Source organism: Sorex araneus, chromosome 1, assembly GCF_027595985.1.
Source record: "Sorex araneus isolate mSorAra2 chromosome 1, mSorAra2.pri, whole genome shotgun sequence".
NCBI lineage: Eukaryota > Metazoa > Chordata > Mammalia > Eulipotyphla > Soricidae > Sorex > Sorex araneus.
The window spans coordinates 382,684,147-382,701,977 of record NC_073302.1 but is presented as its reverse complement, the minus strand read 5'-3'; the positions used below and the strand labels follow the sequence as shown (position 1 = coordinate 382,701,977).

Here is a 17,831-nt window from a genome sequence, read left to right as displayed (position 1 = left end):
ATTCCACATTTGAGTCTTAAGTAATCTGGTATTTGCTTTTCTTCTAACTTATTTTGATGAGTATGATACCTTCCATTGTGTAACAATGGCAAGATTTTATCTTTTTTTATAACTAACTAGAATTCCATTGTATGTATGCATCTTTAATCTTTTTATTAAATCACTTTGAGATCGACCCTTACAAAGCTGTTCATGGTTAGATTTCAGTCATATAGTGTTCCAACTCCTCTGTCCCTCTTAGAGAGCCTAGCAAGCTATTGAGAGTATACCGCCCTCATGACAGAGCCTGGCAAGCTCCCCATGGCATATTCAATATGCCAAAAACAGTAACAACAAGTCTCACAATGGAGATGTTACTGGTGCCTGCTCGAGCAAATCAGTGAACAACAGGATGACAGTGCTACAGTGCAAGTGCAGTGCTATAGTGTTCCAACACCCATCCCTCCACATTTCCCACCACCAATATCCTCATCAACTTCCCTCCCTCCTTCCCCATAACCCAGCCACAGCCATGCTCAAGGCCACTTCCCACACGTTCGGACAAGCCTCACGCATGAAGGAACCAGCAGAGGAACCTAGGTGTGCGGGACCCAGGGCGGAGATTTCCAAGACTTCTTGGATCGGGACTGGGCCTCTTCCACCCAGATCCCCCATTTTCCAGTAGCTGGGCAGTCACACCCAGAAACTGCCCCAGCGCTGTGAAATCCCATCAATGGCCAACATCCAAAGACCATAAAACCAAGCTTCTGGAAGAGAGCGATGCAGTCTTTTGCCACCACACCTGGCTGTCTTCACTGGGGCCCCCCGGAGGGGATGGGTTGCATTTCCCTCTCTGCCGTGAGCATAGACTCAACAGTGAAAGACCTCTGGAACTCAGCCACACCCATGCTCATGGTCACTCTCCACATGCATATGAAGGAACCGGCAGAGGAACCCAGGTGTGCGGGACCTGGGGCCGAGATCTCCAAGATCTCCAAGACCTCTAACTCTTAGGCTATTAGGCATCTAATAGCCTAGTTCTTCCTCTCGGAGAACCTGACAAGCTGTCAAGAGTCTATTGTCTGCACAAGAAAGCCTGGCAAGCTCCCCGTGGCGTATTCATATCCCAAATACAGTAAAAGATATATACATACTTCTTGGAGAGCCCGACAAGCTACCAAGAGTATTCCACCCGCCTGGCAGAGCCTGGCAAGCTAGCCGTGACATATTCAATATGCCAAAAACAATAACGATATGGTCTCATTCTCCTGACCCTGAAAGAGCCTCCAGTCATTGGGAAAGACAAGTAAGGAGAGGCTGCTAAAATCTCAGGACTGAGTGTAATAGAGATGTTACTGGTGCCCACTTGAGTAAATCGACGAACAACGGGATGACAGTCATACAGTGATATATTGTCACCTCCATGAGCTGTATTACAGATTCTCCACCAGGATCATTCTACAAGAGGGGTTCGGCAAGGTGACACCACTTCACCGAAACTCTTCAGTGCCACCCTTGAGAACGTTATGCAAAGACTGGAATGGGAAGGAATGGGAGCCAAGATAGATAGTTGGCAACTACACCACCTCCGCTTCACTGATGACATGGTTCTAATAACACCAAACATTAGCCAAGTGGCACAAATGCTGGCCAACATTGACTGTGAGTGTGGAAAGGTCGGACTACAGTTGAGTCTCATGAAGACAATGTTCATGAGAAACAGAGTAGTTCCCAATGTTCTATTTGCTCTCAATGGAATGAAAATCTCTGAATGCAGCAGTTATGTGTGCATATGTTGAGAACTCAACATGAGGAATGACCTGGCACCTGAGCTGCGCAGGCGGAAGAGTGACGTAGAACGCCTTCAGGAGCAATTCCAGGCACATCTTTTCAACTCCACCATTCTTCCTGCACTAACATATGCCTCAGAGACCTGGGCCCTACGAAAACAAGATGAGAACGCTATTTGGGTCTCCCAAAGAGGAATCGAAAGAGCTATGCTTGGAATATTGCATTTAACTCAAGTGAGAGAAGGAATCTGGAGTTCCAACCTCCATTGAAGATCGAGAATCAGGGACGCTGTCTCATTTGCCAAGGCATCGAATATCAGATCGGATGGACACGTAATGTGATTTGGAGATGACCACTGGACTAGAGCTGTTATCGACTGGATTCCACGGGATGTCAAAGGAACGTGTGGCTGCCCACCTACGAGATGGTCAGACCTCTTCATCAAGACCCTGAATGAATGATTTGAGACTCTTTGTGTTCCTGGAGCAAACAGATGCCATTGGGCTACACTAGCATGTGACAGGGATGAATGAAGACATTACTGGCACCCGCTCGAGCAAATAGATGAGCAATGGGATGACAAGTGATATATATTGTTATACTATCTTCTACCCTCCAACCCATAGCCATTGTGGTTGATTCCAACCATTGATTAGTCCTTCTAGACCCTGTTTTCCCTTGCTGTGGACAATAAACTTCATATATACGTATATACATATACATATATATAAAATACACCACAAATGAATGAGTCGTTCTATATCTGTCCCTCTCCTTCTGACTCATTTCACTCAGCATGATATTCTTCATGTCCATCCATTTACAGGGAAATTTTATTACTTCGTTTTTCCTAATAGCTGTGTAGTATTCCATTGTATAAAATGTTGTATGCATCTTCTTTATGTGCAAATGGGTTCTTGGGCACTTGGGCTATATCCTTATCCTTGCTGTTGTAAAAAGCTCTGCAATGAACATAGATTGTTTTTATGTTTTAGATATATATCTTTGTGTTCTTCAGATGGATAAGAAGATGTGAAATCATAGGATTATTACATAATCCATTTAAAATATTTTGAGAACTCTCCATACTATTTTATATAGACCCCAGAGCAATTTACAACAGTGTAGGAGCATTCCTTTTTTCTCTATGCCCCTGCTACAATGCCTGACCTTTTTCCATATAGTCCTTTCTTACAGGCGTGAGATAATCTCATTGTCATTTTGACTTGCAGTTTACTGTAAATGAAAATGAGCATTTTTATATGAATGTTGGCCAGTGAATACTCTCTTAGGAGAAGAGTTTAGAGTTTCTTCTTCATTTTGGATGGAGCTATTTTTTTGTTGTTGAGTTTGTGTGTTCCTTACATATTTTAGATATTAACCTTCAATATCTAGATGTGTGATGTCTCAGTGTTTTCCTCCAATCAGTAAGGTATCTTATTTTCTTTTTTTCCATGCTTCCTCACATCTACCCCCTACAGACAAGAAAAGGCCAGTCCAAACACACCGGTCTCACTATTCTCTGTTCCCTTTTCCCACCTGAGACAACTAAAAAACCTGCTTAGTCTCTCCCAGAAGATGGCTCTCCCCCAGCCTCTCCATGGACCAGTGTTGGGTCTGTCTGGAAGGGTACCCCAATAAACTTCTCCTATTTCTTCACTTTAGTCATTTCTGTCCCTCTGTCTGCACTGAGTGAGGTCTCCAACCTATCAGAGTGACATCCAAAATAGCACTGCTATCTTCTGTGTTTCAAAAGGTCATCAAAAAATGCCTCCCAATAACCTCAATGTTCATTTGTACCTTATAGTTGTTGCCTTCAACTCCAGTGTTATAAGTACAGGCTCACAGTAGTGGGGTTGCAGTACATGCATCTCTATACTCCCCAAGGTAGAGTTATGTTCCTAGAACTGTCTTCCTAATTGCAACCTGTTGCCCCACCATTTCTTTCTTAATAAAGCCTAACTTTATCCTGAGGCCTTCTGAATGGCATGATTATTTCTCTATTGTTGTAGAGTTTGTTTATCAAGCTTTTAGGTTATTTTCTGTGTGGATGGACTCAAGTTTTGGCATAGGTTGTCTGTAACCACAGGAGGATAGAAAAACAAGTTTTCTCTATTCAGTTCTCTCAGTACCTCTTGCCCGTTGACTTATTTTGTTTGGTTTTGTTTTGTTTTGTTGTTTTTGTCCTCTCCCACTAGTACATAGCTTCTTAAAAACAGAAATCTTATTAGTCTAGTTCAGTGGTCAGCCAAGTTTTTTAGTTTAAAGACCAAATAAATACTTAAGGATTTTTTAGACTATATGGTCTCTGTTGCAACTATGCAGTCAATCATTGCAGCATTGGGGCTGGAGTGATAGCACAGCGGGTAGGGCATTTACTTTGCACGTGGCTAACCCGGGTTCTATTCCCAGCACTCAGGGGACCTTATGGTCCTTATGGTCCCCTGAGTATCGCCAGTAGTAATTCCTGAGTGCAAAGCCAGGAGTAAACCCCTGTGCATCGCCAGGTTGACCCAAAAAAGCAAAAAAAACAATCATTGCAGCATAAAATCATAGACAATGTATTTTTCACTCATAGTCAAGCAAATAAATATTATTATGATTGTACTCCAGTAATTCTCTAATATTTGAAAAACTGACAGCAGAACATAATTGTCTCATAGAATAAATAACTTTTTTTTTTCTCTTTGAGTCACACTCCTGGCTTTGCACTCAGGAATTACTCCTGGCGGTGCTCTGGGGGACCATATGGGATGCTGGGAATCGAACCCGGGTTGGCCACATGCAAGGCAAATGCCCTACCTGCTGTATTATCGCTCCAGCTCCAGAAAAAATAATTTTTTAACAGATAATCCTCACCTCTCACACATGAAAGAGAGAAGAGCATTAGATATTAATGTTTATTTGTAGAATGGAAGTACACATACTTTTGCTTGGGTCATAAAAGTAAGTAGCTATACCAAAACACATTAAAAAAAAAACAAAAACTACCTTAGCACAGGGGAACGGGGTACGGTTTAGATAGCAAACTACAACTGGTACTTCATACCTGGTGGATGGGGCAATGGCGGCAACGGAGGGGGTGGGGGATGATGTGTGTGTGTGTGTGTGTGTGTGTGTTGGGGGGTTGTCTGTGTCTGTGGAAGCAAGACATATTTTACTGAATGAAACTTACTTAGAGAAATGTGAGGCGTGGATGAAGAGAATAAAGAGAATAAATACATGTTCAAGTCAGACCACGACCTTCCCCAGAATGGAAAAAGCAAGCAAAGACAAAAGTAAGCATATGTGTTCAAGGGAGAACACGGGCTTGAAGAGCAACCGCTACTTCATATTTCTTTTTTTAATTTTATTGACTCACTGTGAAATAGTTACAAGCTTTCATGTTTGAGTTACAACCACACAATGATCAAACACCCATCCCTCCACCAGTGAACATTTCGCACCACCAATATCCCGAGTATACCCCTCCTTTCCCACCTTCCCCCTGCCTCTTTGGCAGATAATATTCCCCATACTCTCTCTCTACTTTTGTGCATCATGGCTTGCAACACAGAGAGGCCGTCATGTTTGGTCCATTATCTACTTTTGGCATACAACTCCCATCCCAATTGATTCCTCCAGCCATCATTTTCTTAGTGATCCCTTCTCTATTCCATCTGCCTTCTCCCCTGCGCCCATGAGGCAGGTTTTCAGCTATGGAACAATCCTTCTGGCCCTTGTATCTGCTGTCCTTGGGTGTCAGCCTCATGTGATGTTATTCTATACTCCACAAATGAGTGCAATCCTTCTATGTCTGTCCCTCTCTTTCTGACTCATTTCACTTAGCATGATACTCTCCATGTCTATGGAGAGTATCCATAGATACTCTTTGCTTATTTGCTAAAATAAGCAAATTCCATGACTTCATCTCTCCTAACAGCTGCATAGTATTCCATTGTGTAGATGTACCAAAGTTTCTTTAACCTATCATTTGTTCTAGGGCTATTTTATATTTCTTAATTGATTTCCCATCTCCAGTCTTTCCTTACTCCAAGTTCTTGACAATCTCTTCTGAACTCCAAATTCATCTGACTAAAGCACAAGTCCTTTTAAAAACGTATTTGTGCCCCTTTTGCCGCTGCTGCCGCTCGAGCATGATCGAAGAGCCCAAAAGAGCTACTTTGGACACCAGCAGCCCACTGAAATACTTCCAGAATGTGAACTGAGAGTTTACGCCAGGCTGCGACAGCGGCCTGACAAATATGAATGATAATGGTCCCAAGATTATAGTTTTGAGTAATAATTTCTTAAATAATGGAATCTAGATTTGAATCAGTTTGGTCAGAATTTTATCTCCTCTTATTTCTGCCTAGTTATTTATTTTCTTTGACATCAAATAAGCTTTCTTCAAGTTGTGAGGAGTGTATTATATTTGACCCCAGATTTCTATCCCTCTACTATTGGGATTACAGTAAAGCAAGATACTATCTTTCTTGTGATCTACATAGGAATCCCAAGATCATGTGTCTATTTATGAACGAGTCATTCCAAACAGACGAGTGGGATTTTCTGATTGGCCAGTTCTAGTCTTATGATATTCCTTTGTTATATTACAGGTGCTATAACTCATAGCTTCCTTAGAACCTGAAGGAAAGAAAGGACACCTCCCTGAAGAAAATAAGGGTTCTTTGTAGACAAAACAAACAAACAAAAATATTTTCTAGGGACACCATCTTGGCGTGTCAGCATCCCTGGCCCAGAGATGTAGCAGCCAGTACCAGATGGCACCACAGCACCAGAGATCCCTCTGGGCCTCATACTGCTAATTTGTTTCACTGAGGCACCCCAGATGGAGAAGGTGCTGGCCCCCCTCCTACTCCAGATGGAACACCTTCGTCCAAGAGCTTCCAAGTTCCGTGACCTAGCTGTCATGCCCACAAGTTTCTGCCAGGAACCACCTTGCCATGCCAACAGCCCTGGCCCAGAGACTCCCAATTGAATCGCAAAATAGATTAGTGCCCTATAGAGATGTCTCTGGAACCCAACCATCTACAACCTAGGATCCCAGAAGAACTCTCATGATATTCAAAATGAGCAATGGAAAATAAATTATCTAGCATCTGTTCCTGGCAGGCAGCCTAGAATGGTGGGTGGAAAATTTGGGAAAAATATAATGTCCACTGATAGGTCTGCTGTAAATCTAAAGGGTGCTCCTTCATATGTGATTTCCCTTTTTTGACCTTGCTTGCTTGCTATATTGTGTCTCTATCCATGACATCCAACATTCACTATGATATGTCTTGGAGTTTTTTTCTTAGGGTCTCTTCTAGCTGGCACTCTTCAGGCTCCTAGGATCTGGAACTCTGCATTGTCTAGTTCTGGAAACTTTTCAGCAATGATTTTTTAACTGTTGCTTTTTCATTGGGGTTGCCTCCCTGCCCTTCCAGTACTCTGATGATTCTAATGTTATTCCTCTTGGAATCATCCCCTAGGTCTCTGATTTGCCCTAGAGCTATTTTGAGGTCTTTCCCCATTGTTACCTGTTGCCTGTGAGCTTCCTGCAGCTCATCTTCAAGCTCACTGATTCTGTCTTCTGCTATAGCCAGTCTACTGTTAAGGGCACCTACTGAGATTTTTATTTCATTTACCGAATCTTTTATTTGTGACATTTCTGAATGTAGCTTTCCTATTTCTGTTCTCATTTCTTCCCATATTTTCTTTGCTGACTCCTCCACTGTTTCTTTAAATTCATTGAACATTCTCAGCATTTCAACTCTGAATTCTTTATCAGAGAGATTGTGTTTGTGAGTAAGCCCTGTTGAGGCTTCTGGACTCTTTTCTTCATCCTCTCCTCGTGCTGGGGATTTGCGCTGTTTCTTCATGTTTTTTGTGGTTGTATAGAGGTGTGACCTTCCAGTTCACTAGAGCCATTACCCCGTACTGTGAGAAAGGGTTTTGAATGAGCTCAGTTGATGGTGGTCACCTTTTTTGCCATCTAGAGTACGTCCTGCCTCTCAGGTATTTCTCTGTGACTTATGTGAGGCCTCTAGTGAAGGTTTGGAGGATGGATTCCTTTATATTGGGTTTCTACATATTCTTGTGCTCATAGGTATTTTGGTAAAATTGGGATAGGTGTGTGTACACTGTTGTTTTGGTGTAGTTGGAATAGGCTACTGGACTATTGGCCTACAGTGTTTGAGATAGTCAGGGAGTTCTCCACATAGTTAAGTAATGGGGATTGAGATGTGAGTACCGTGTGATAGGAAAGGGAAAAATAACTGCGGCCACCCCCAGAGTTCATGCCCGAAACTGAGGAGTCCATGCCCCCTTTTGGCCCACAGGATGTTGTGACGAGATTGGTGCTGGTGGCACGGGGACAGGACGCTCGATGAGGGCTGCAGGCGCACCTGGGTGAAGAAGGAGGAAGCACTGAGGGTTGCTGGTAGTGGGTAGGATGAGATCAGGGCACATGCTACAGTGCCCAAAAGTAGAGAGAGAGAGTATTGGGGAAATTGTCTGCCATAGAGTCATGGTGAGGACTGGGATGTGAGGGGGGATACTGGGGACATTGGTGGTGGAAAATGTGCACTGATAAAGGATGGTTTTGATCATAATATGGCTGAATCTCAAACATGAAAGCTTTGTAATTGTATTTCACAGTGATTCAATAAAATAAAATAAAATAAAATAAAAATATTTTCCAAAATAGGGTTCAATAATTAAAGTGATTCCCATAATCAACAACTAGGGTTGGTGAGCTACACCTTGGGCTAAATCAAGCTTGCTGTTTTGCAAATAAAGTTTTATTGGAACATAACTATGTCCATAAAATGTTGATAGATGCTCTCTAGTCAAAATTCAGAGTTGAATAATTGTGACAGAGACAATAATTACCAAAATAGAAGATATTTACTGCCTGATTCTTTGGGGTTGTCAATTCTTGATATATAATATACTGTTTGGGTTTTTTTAACTTAAATTGTTTCACAGTATATAAATAGAAATTAGCTTACCTTTCTCTAAATCTGATCATTCCTAGTAGCAAAAGTTGATCTTACCATAGACAGTATCTTCTATATTTCTACCATTATTAGAACTAGTCCGACCTGAATATTGCTTCAATCCTTTCCACCTACCTACAACATACCTATCTTTCAAAGCCCCTATATGTAAATAGAGTAAGGAATATAGCTTTATTTCACTGTTTATGTACTTTCCACTTCCAAAATTCTACAATGTAAAATAAATATTAAGGAATGAAAAGTTCAGGTTAAAATACTTTCAGAAATTAAAATTTTCAAAAATTCTAAGTTTTGTTTGTGTGAAAAACCATTAGAATTGAAAGGTGGAAGTATGGTTTTAAATTACTTTTTTGTTCTTATAGACATTTCAATAGATCATCATGCAGTAGAAGGTTAAACAAACTTCAAGATTTTAGTTCAGTTTAGTTTAGCTTTTTGGTTTTCTGGCCATACCTGGCAATGCTCAGGAGTTACTCATAGCTCCGCACTCAGGAACTAACTTCAGGGGATTATATGGGATGCTGGGATTGAACCCAAATCGACCACATGCAAGGCAAGTGCCCTACCTGTTGTATGATCACTTCAGCCCCAAACTTCATAATTTTAATAAAATTTTGTAAACCATAAAAATAAAGATGTTCTAGAAACATAAACATCAATTTTCACCATATGCAAACATAATAATCAATGATTTTATCAGAATAAATAGTTTTGATCAATTGTTTTTGATAATCAGGGTAGACACTACTTTTATCTAGTAAGTGAAAGTAGCTAGTGATTATCAAAGATTTATAGATTACAAAAATTGGATTCTTATTTCCCAGACATTTTATTAAAATTACTATAAAATTTTTTTGTCAAATGTTTCAGTTCTAATCTCTTTATATTCTTTAGGAAGGTTTTGTTCTTCCAGATTATAAAATCTTTTTTCAGGTCTGCATAGATGATAGCATCTCACTTTGGAATGTGGGAGTATATTACTTATAGTTCTATTCCAGTTTAGTGGGATGTTAGCCAAAAGTAGAGAAGCCAACTATATATTTAACATCTCTTTGCATATACAGTATGCTCTCTGAGCATGACTAAATACTGAAAAAGGAATAGAGAAATAAAAACAGTTTTTCATGGTAGGTGTATCAACATTTCTAGATACTTCCTTTAATATTTTGTTCAGAATAATATTTTAGTTTCTGTTGGAATGAAATAGTGTGTTTGTAAACTTTTTCACTATGCATTTGTTTTTTTAACTCAATAATGAGTGGAATAATGGTTACTGTAGCCTATACCTCACCCTTAAAGAATCCGCAGTAGAAGCATATGAGCATATAAAAAATATAAATAGAATTATTATTACAATACATAATTGTGCATATAGAAGAAAAATGAAGGGAGAGAGAGAGAGACAAAGACTTAGACACTGATAGGGGTATGTAAGCAATGTACCAAGAATTCCAGAAAGATAGATATTACCTTCATCTATAAGAGACTTTATGGAGAAATATATCTTAAGAGATGAATAGAATTTAAGTGTTTTAAGTCTTGGAGAAGGGCATTCTAGGAAAGTAATGGGACAAAGTCATATTTAAGAAAGTGCTATATTAAAATAATTGGGAACAATTCAGTAGAGCTGGAACTAGTATGGATTAAGGGATCACGATGGAAAATCATTGGAGCAGAATAGGAACATCTCATGCTGATACTTGATCTTTTCCTTGCCCGTTCCCTATCCAAGCATCTTTTGCACTTGTTACATGAGACTACTCACTATTATATATTAATGAAATTAACTGGATCACTCCTAACACTTAAATATGTTACCAACCAAATAGTTGCTGTTCCCTTTTCAAGATTAAAGTTCTTTTCAATGTTTTTCAAAATAAGAATATTTTTGGTGGTTTTGCTTGTTTTGTTTTGTTTGAGGGCTCCACATAACCCCCAGGACTTTCTACAGGTTCTGCACTCAGGGAATGCTGTGGACTGAACTTGGGTTGGCCTCATGTAAAGCAAGTACCTTATCCTCTGTACTATTTCTTTATGTCTCTTTTCAATATTTTTAAACGACAATAATTATAGTAAATGGAACAAAGTAAACAATTTAAAACTTGTTTTAAAAAACTTGTTTATAGACCAAGATTACAGCTCATGGTTTTAATTTGTACACTAGGGGCCCCTGCTCTTGGGGCCAGATAAAGAGTAAAGTGGGCACTTATCTTACAATCAGATAATCTGGGTTTGCTTCCTGCCGTCTCCAGGAGTGGTCTCTGAGCACAAAACTAAGAGTAACGTTGTGAACCACCAGGTGTGGCCCCAAAACAAAACCCTCTCTCCAAAAACATTGGTTTTTATGAAAAGGTTAAAACTTGGGCAAACAAAAGTAGAGAGAGAGTATGGGGAATATTGTCTGCCATGGAGGCAGTGGGAGGGTGGGAAGGGGAGTATACCTGGGATATCAATGGTGGGGAATGTGCACTGGTGGAGGGATGGGTGTTTGATCATAGTGAGATTGAAACCCAAACATGAAAGCTTGTAACTATCTCATAGTGATTCAATAAAATAAAAAAAAAAAAAACTTGGGCAGAATTTCTCCTAGACCCCGACCTTGAGCAAGTCTGAGTCATCCAGGATACCCATGGATACCCATGGAGATTGTGACTGAAATCTCCAGCCTTTCACAGAGTCAGGGATAGGCTACCTTCGTCCATTGCCCTGCTCTCCCGGATTACCTGATAATCACGGACAGGCCCCAAAGCTGCCACCTAGTTAAATATTTAACTCCAGTTGTATCATACCATTAAAAATTTTGGACACCCTGGAGCAACATCTCAAATTCTACAACATTGAAAACTAGTTTTGGTCACACCTGATTGGTCTTGATTAACAAAATATCAACATGGAAGGCTTAACCTGTAACAGTATTTTAGTAATCTCCTATACAAGCGCTTAATGTCTTCATTATGAGATACAATAATCTTCACTAATTTTCTTCTAAGGAGCATTTTTGATCATCCGTTTACCAAATTATTTATAACAAGCAATATGAAATAGATTATTCAGTGTCTGGGGCTGGAGCGATAGCACAGTGGGTAGGGAGTTTGCCTTGCACGTGGCCAGCCCAGGTTTGATCCCCAGCATCCCATATGGTCCCCTGAGCACCACAAGGAGTAATTCCTGAGTGCAAAGCCAGGAGTAACCCCTGTGCATCATCAGGTGTCACCCAAAAAGCAAAAAAAATTATTCAGGGCCTTCTATGAAGAAAGACTTCAGCAGTGGTTGGGGAGATTTGTGATTTTTTTTTTTGCTTTGTCTATTTATTTATTTATTTATTTAAACTTTTTTTTATTAATGAGTCACCATGAGGCTACAGTTACAGACTTTGTGCTTGTGTTACAGACATACATTACTTGAGTACTCATCCCTCCACTGGTGCCTATTCTCCTCCACTGATGACTCCAGGGTCCCTCCCACCCCCCATTCTGTTCCCTCCACCCCACCCCGTCTCTGTAACAGGGAATTCCTTTTAGTTCTCTCTCTCCTTTTGGGTGTTGTGCTTTGGAATGGAGGTACTGGGTGGCTATCATGTTTAATCTATAGTCTGCTTTCAACCCACCTCTCCCATCCCAAGTGGATCCTCCACCACACTTTAGTTGGTGTTCCTTTCTCTATCTGAGCTGCCTTTTCCCCCAGCATATGAGGCCAGCTTCCAAGCCATGGAACAAATCTCCTGGTACTTATTTCTACTATTCTTGGGTGTTAGTCTCCCATTCTTTGTTTTATATTCTGCATATGAGTGCAATTTTTCTATGTCTGTCTCTTTCTTTCTGACTCATTTCACTTAGCATGATACTTTCCATGTTGATCCACTTATATGCAAAGTTCATGACTTCATCCTTTCTGACAGCTGCATAGTATTCTATTGTGTAGATGTACCAAAGTTTTTTTAACCAGTCATATGTTCTCAGGCATTCCTTTTTTTCTTTTTATTTATTTATTTATTTATTTTTCTTTTATGTTTTTTTTTTAATTTATTTTATTGAATCACCAAGTGGAAAGTTACAAAGTTCTCAGGCTTATATCTCAGTTACACAATGCTCAAACACCCATCCCTTTACCAGTGCCCATATTCCACCACCAATAAAAACAAAAACAAAAGCAAAAACAAAACAAACAAACAAAAAAAACAACAACAAAAAAGTATACATCCCACCCCTCACCCCCCAACCCACCCCGTACATGAGTGATAATTTCACTTCCTTTTCTCTTTACCTTGATTACATTCCAGATTTCAACACATAACTCACTATTGTTGTTAGAGTTTCAAAACAGACTCACTATTTTTGTTGGAATTTATCCCCTAAGAATACAGCTCTATTAACAGGGAAATATTTGATAATAAGTTTTCCACTGATGAGAATGAAGAGATAAAATGTCTGTAAAACCGGCCGCGCCGTTTACAATTTCTGTATTATAGTAATTAAGTCCGCGAAGATTTAAGTTTGAAAATGAATCATTTCCCTTCCTGGAACAGCATGTAGCCAAAGTTAGTTCACAGTCTCCATACATGGGTGCAAGCACTTGCTGGAACCCCAATTCCTAAAGCTGTCTCTGGTTCCCGCTCGTTCCACATCCACTGGCTCTGCAGAGGCATGGGCACCCGGGCCGAAAACCCGGCCGGCTGGAGCCAAGCACCGGCCCTGGCTCCATTCCTTTTTTTCCAGATTCTGGCTATTGTAAACAGTGCTGCCATGAACATACAGGTGCAGATGTCATTTCAACTGTACATTTTTGCCTCTCCGGGATTTATTCCCAGAAGTGGTATTGCTGGGTCAAATGGGAGCTCAATATCTAATTTTTTGAGAAGCTACCATATTGTTTTCCAAAAGGGCTGAGCCAGTCAGCATTCCCACCAGCAGTGTAGGAGGGTCCCTTTTTCCCCACATCCAGGCCAACAGCGATTGCTTTTGTTCTTTTGGATGTGAGCCAGTCTCTGTGGTGTGAGGCGGTATCTCATAGTTGTTTTAATGTGTGTCTCCCTGGTGATTAGTGATGAAGAGCATTTTTTCATATGCCTTTTAGCCATTCTCATTTCTTGCTTGAGAAAGTTTCTGTTCATTTCTTCACCCATTTTTTGATGGGGTTGAATGTTTTCTTCTTGTAGAGTTCAACAAGTACCTTATATACCTTAGATATCAACCCCTTATCAGATGGGTATTGGGTGAATATCCTTTCCAATTCTGTAGATTGACTTTGTATTCTGGTCATTGTATCTTTTGCGGTGCAGAAGCTTCTTAGTTTAATATAGTTCCATTTGTTTATCTCTGTTTCCACTTGGTTCACTGCTCAGTGTGTGTCATCTTTGAAGATACCTTTAGTTACAATATCGTACAGGGGTTTGCTGACTTTGTCTTCAATGTACTTTATGGATTGTGGTCTGATGTTGAGGTCTTTAATCCATTTTGATCTGACTTTTGTGCATGGTGTTAGGTCGAGGTCTAAGCCCATTTTTTTTGCATGTGGTTGTCCAGTTATGCCAGCACCATTTGTTGACAAGACTTTCCTTCCTCCACTTCACATTTCTTGCTGCCTTATAAAAGATCAGATGATCATATATTTGGGGTTGCATGTAGGGATATTCCACCCTGTTCCATTTATCTGCCTTTGTTCCAGTACCATGCTATTTTAATTGTTAAGTGGTTGGGAGATTTGTAAATAATGATGATGGGAAGGTGCAATGGTGGTGGGATTGGTGACGGAATATTGAATGTCTCTAACTAAACAGATGACTCAATAAAGCTATAAAAATTTTAAAATAGGGTTAAAACTTAAGAAGTAATTTTGTTTTCTCACCATTTATATCCTATTCTTATTTCGATTCTCTTTATGTTTCTGATTTGTTTTGGGGTCACACCTGGAGACTCTCAAGGCATTTGGGAGTTATTCCCAATTGTGCTAGGGAATGTGCCATGCCAAAATCCCAAATGCAAAGCATGTGCTTAGTCCTTTGAGATATTGCCTTGGTACTACTAATTTCTCACCTTTTTTTTCTTAATTTTTAAATTTTTTATTGAATCACCATGTGGAAAGTTACAAAGCTTTCAGGCTTAAGTCTCAGTTACACAATGCTCAAACACCCATCCCTTCACCAGTGCACATATTCCACCACCAAGAACCACAGTAAACCTCCCCCAACCCTCCACCTCCCCAGCCCCCAACTCTGACTGTGTAGCTGATAAATTTCACTTTACTTTCTCTTTACTTTGATTACATTCAATATTTCAACAAAAAACTCACTATTATTGTTTGGAGTTTCTCCCCCTCAAAGTCAGACCTGCTGGAAAGGAAGCATTTGATAATTTGTTTTCCATTGCTAAAATTTCTCACCTTTTAAAGTTCATTCTGGGGAAATGTTTAAAACAAACAAAGTCAAGTTTAGTTTCCCAATTAAGATACTGATGGTCAAAGATTTGGAACACAAGAGTTAAATTCACTATCCATATGAAGGTTTGCAGACACATTATACACTATAACAGAAATAGTACAAATTATTGATTTACTGGTTCTGAATGCACTATCTTTACAGTTTGATCCATACAAAAATTATGTTACAGTGTTGGTTTGGGGAATCATTTTCTTATCTTAGCACAGCTGGTAGGGCGTTTGTCTTGCATATGGCCGACCAGGGTTTGATTCCTCCGCCCCTCTCGGGGAGCCAGGCAAGCTACCGAGAGTATCTCGCCCGAACGGCAGAGCCTGGCAAGCTACCCGTGGAGTATTCGATATGCCAAAAACAGAAACAATGAGTCTCACAATGGAGACGTTATTAGTGCCCACTCTAGCAAATCAATGAGCAACAGGATGACAGTGATACAGTGATTAACATTAGTACCTACTTTTACACTTGCTTTGGACTTTGTGTGGTTTGTATGAATGAACTGAGTTTCTTAGTTATTTTAGTCTACCACAACAAATTACTGTAAATTTGGTAGCCTATAAATGACAGGTTTATTTCTCATAGACCTGGAAGCTATGCCTCTGAGATCAAGATATCAGCATAATAGGGTTCTGATGAGAGTCCCCTTCAAGGTTCCAGACTGCTGAGTGTACCCTTCACATCCTCAGTTGACAGAAAAGAATAAAGAGAGCTCACTGGAGTCTCTTTACTATAAGGTTGTTGGTCCTATTGATGAGACCTTCGAATTAGCATCACATTGGTATTGGAATGTCAGCATATTAATTTTGGATGGGGACACACAAATATTCTAATTACAAGTTACCATATATGAAACAGAGGCCCTGTGGGAAAGCAAGGTACACAGGTGAAAATGTTAGCAGCATCCATATGGCAGTTATTATTCTGAAACTTCCCCCACATAATAAGAGTTTACCATGTTGCTTGAATCTTATTAATTCTGTGGGGGACCTGTTCCTCGTTGTTGAGGAGGATGAGCAGACAGATCCTCTCCTTCATAACACGCACTCAGGGAATTTTGGACCCTGCTGGGATTCCAGTGTGCCATCTATCGATATGGAACTTGCCATCCTAATCTCTCAAACAAGAAAAAAACATTCAATAGTTTTTTTCTTATTAATAGGGTTTTTCATGTTAATTTCTGGAAAAATATGAAAATTTAATAAGGAAAATAACACTTCCTTTAAACCTACCACATAGAAATTCTACTGGCATTTTTGTTTAACTCTTCATAAAATAAGATTTGGATTATTATGCGCATTCCATTTATTACTGTTTTATTCCTATAACAATCCACTAGTGTTTTCTCTGCCTTTGAATATTTTTCTAAAATGGACATTAGCAAACTAATCTAAACTGCCACTCATTTCTATAAATGGAACACAGCAACATAGCTGTATTTAAATACTATTTACGGGGACTGAAGAGATAAACCCGGAATAAGGTGTTTGCCTTGCATGCTGTCAAATTCAGCTAGATCCCCAACACTACTACTACTTATGGTCTTCCAGCACACTGGGGGCCACTTCAAAGCATAGAGATAGGAATTGCTTGGAAGATCTTGCGGACTAAGTTCCACCTACTTTCAAGTTTGAATAGGCAAACCGAGATTACCAGACGCAGAAAAAAAAAAAAAAGCTTTGTAACATCTACTTCAGCACTAGTCACTCAATCATGGAAACCCCAAACCTCGATACTTCTCCTACCTTTACTCAGTGAGTCATCAAGCTTTGTTCATATCACCTTTTAGCTATCCCCCCCCACCCCCAGTCATACATTTCTCTCCATCTGCACCTTCCATATCTTAGGTAATTTGAGTTACTGTCATATTTCTTTCATGTGTTTATCTTCCCTTCCCTCTATGTTGCAGAAAAACTGATCAGCCCTTATCTTGGTTTAGAATCTTCCAGGACTTCACTGTGGTGTCTCTGAACCAAAAGCCGTCGGGATACATCTTCTTCTCTCCCTATTTCCTCTGCTCATCCACCCACACTTCTCTTCTCCACTGTTTGCCCTTCCTGCTGACCTGCACTTGCTCTATCAATGCGCCCGAAAGGTTTTTCCCCAGACCTTTGTTTTCCTAGCCAATCCCACTCTCATCCTCCATTATCTTTGCGTAGTGGAAAGAAGTCTTCTTGACTCCCTGAAAAGCGAAAGGGGTCCCTCTCGTGGCTTTATAACACTTAATAAAGTGTGCTGCTCATTATTTTCTGCCTGAATCACGGCTGGCTCAATTTTGAGTTCACTCCAGTCTTCCAGGTTGGGGTACAAAATAAGCAATCAAGATTAAACGCAAACAAAAGTATCCTGGCCTGCATCAACCATATCTGCAATATATTTTCCAATGAAAATTCACATGGTCAAACTCGAAAAGGTGTGTAAAGTGTTTTTGAAAACCCACTGGGCGGAGGCAGCCTGCGCTGCGTGCCCGGGATCGCACTGGCAGGGGCTAGGGGTGGGCACAGGGGCGGGCACGTGGGCGGGACCAGGGGCGGGGCTAGGATCTGGGCCACAGGAGTGGTCTAGCGCGCTCCAAAAAAGGTGGGGCCTCCGGGGCACTTGGCCCCGCCTCTAGGGGCGGAGCCACTCGG

At 40.5% G+C, this 17,831-nt stretch overlaps 1 protein-coding gene across 1 annotated transcript in view; it reads right to left on the bottom strand.

Moving 5' to 3' along the window:
• COL28A1 (collagen type XXVIII alpha 1 chain) overlaps positions 1-17,831 on the bottom strand; it is a 589,571-nt gene that overhangs the window by 190,933 nt on the left and 380,807 nt on the right. The gene's annotated exons all lie outside the window — the stretch shown is intronic.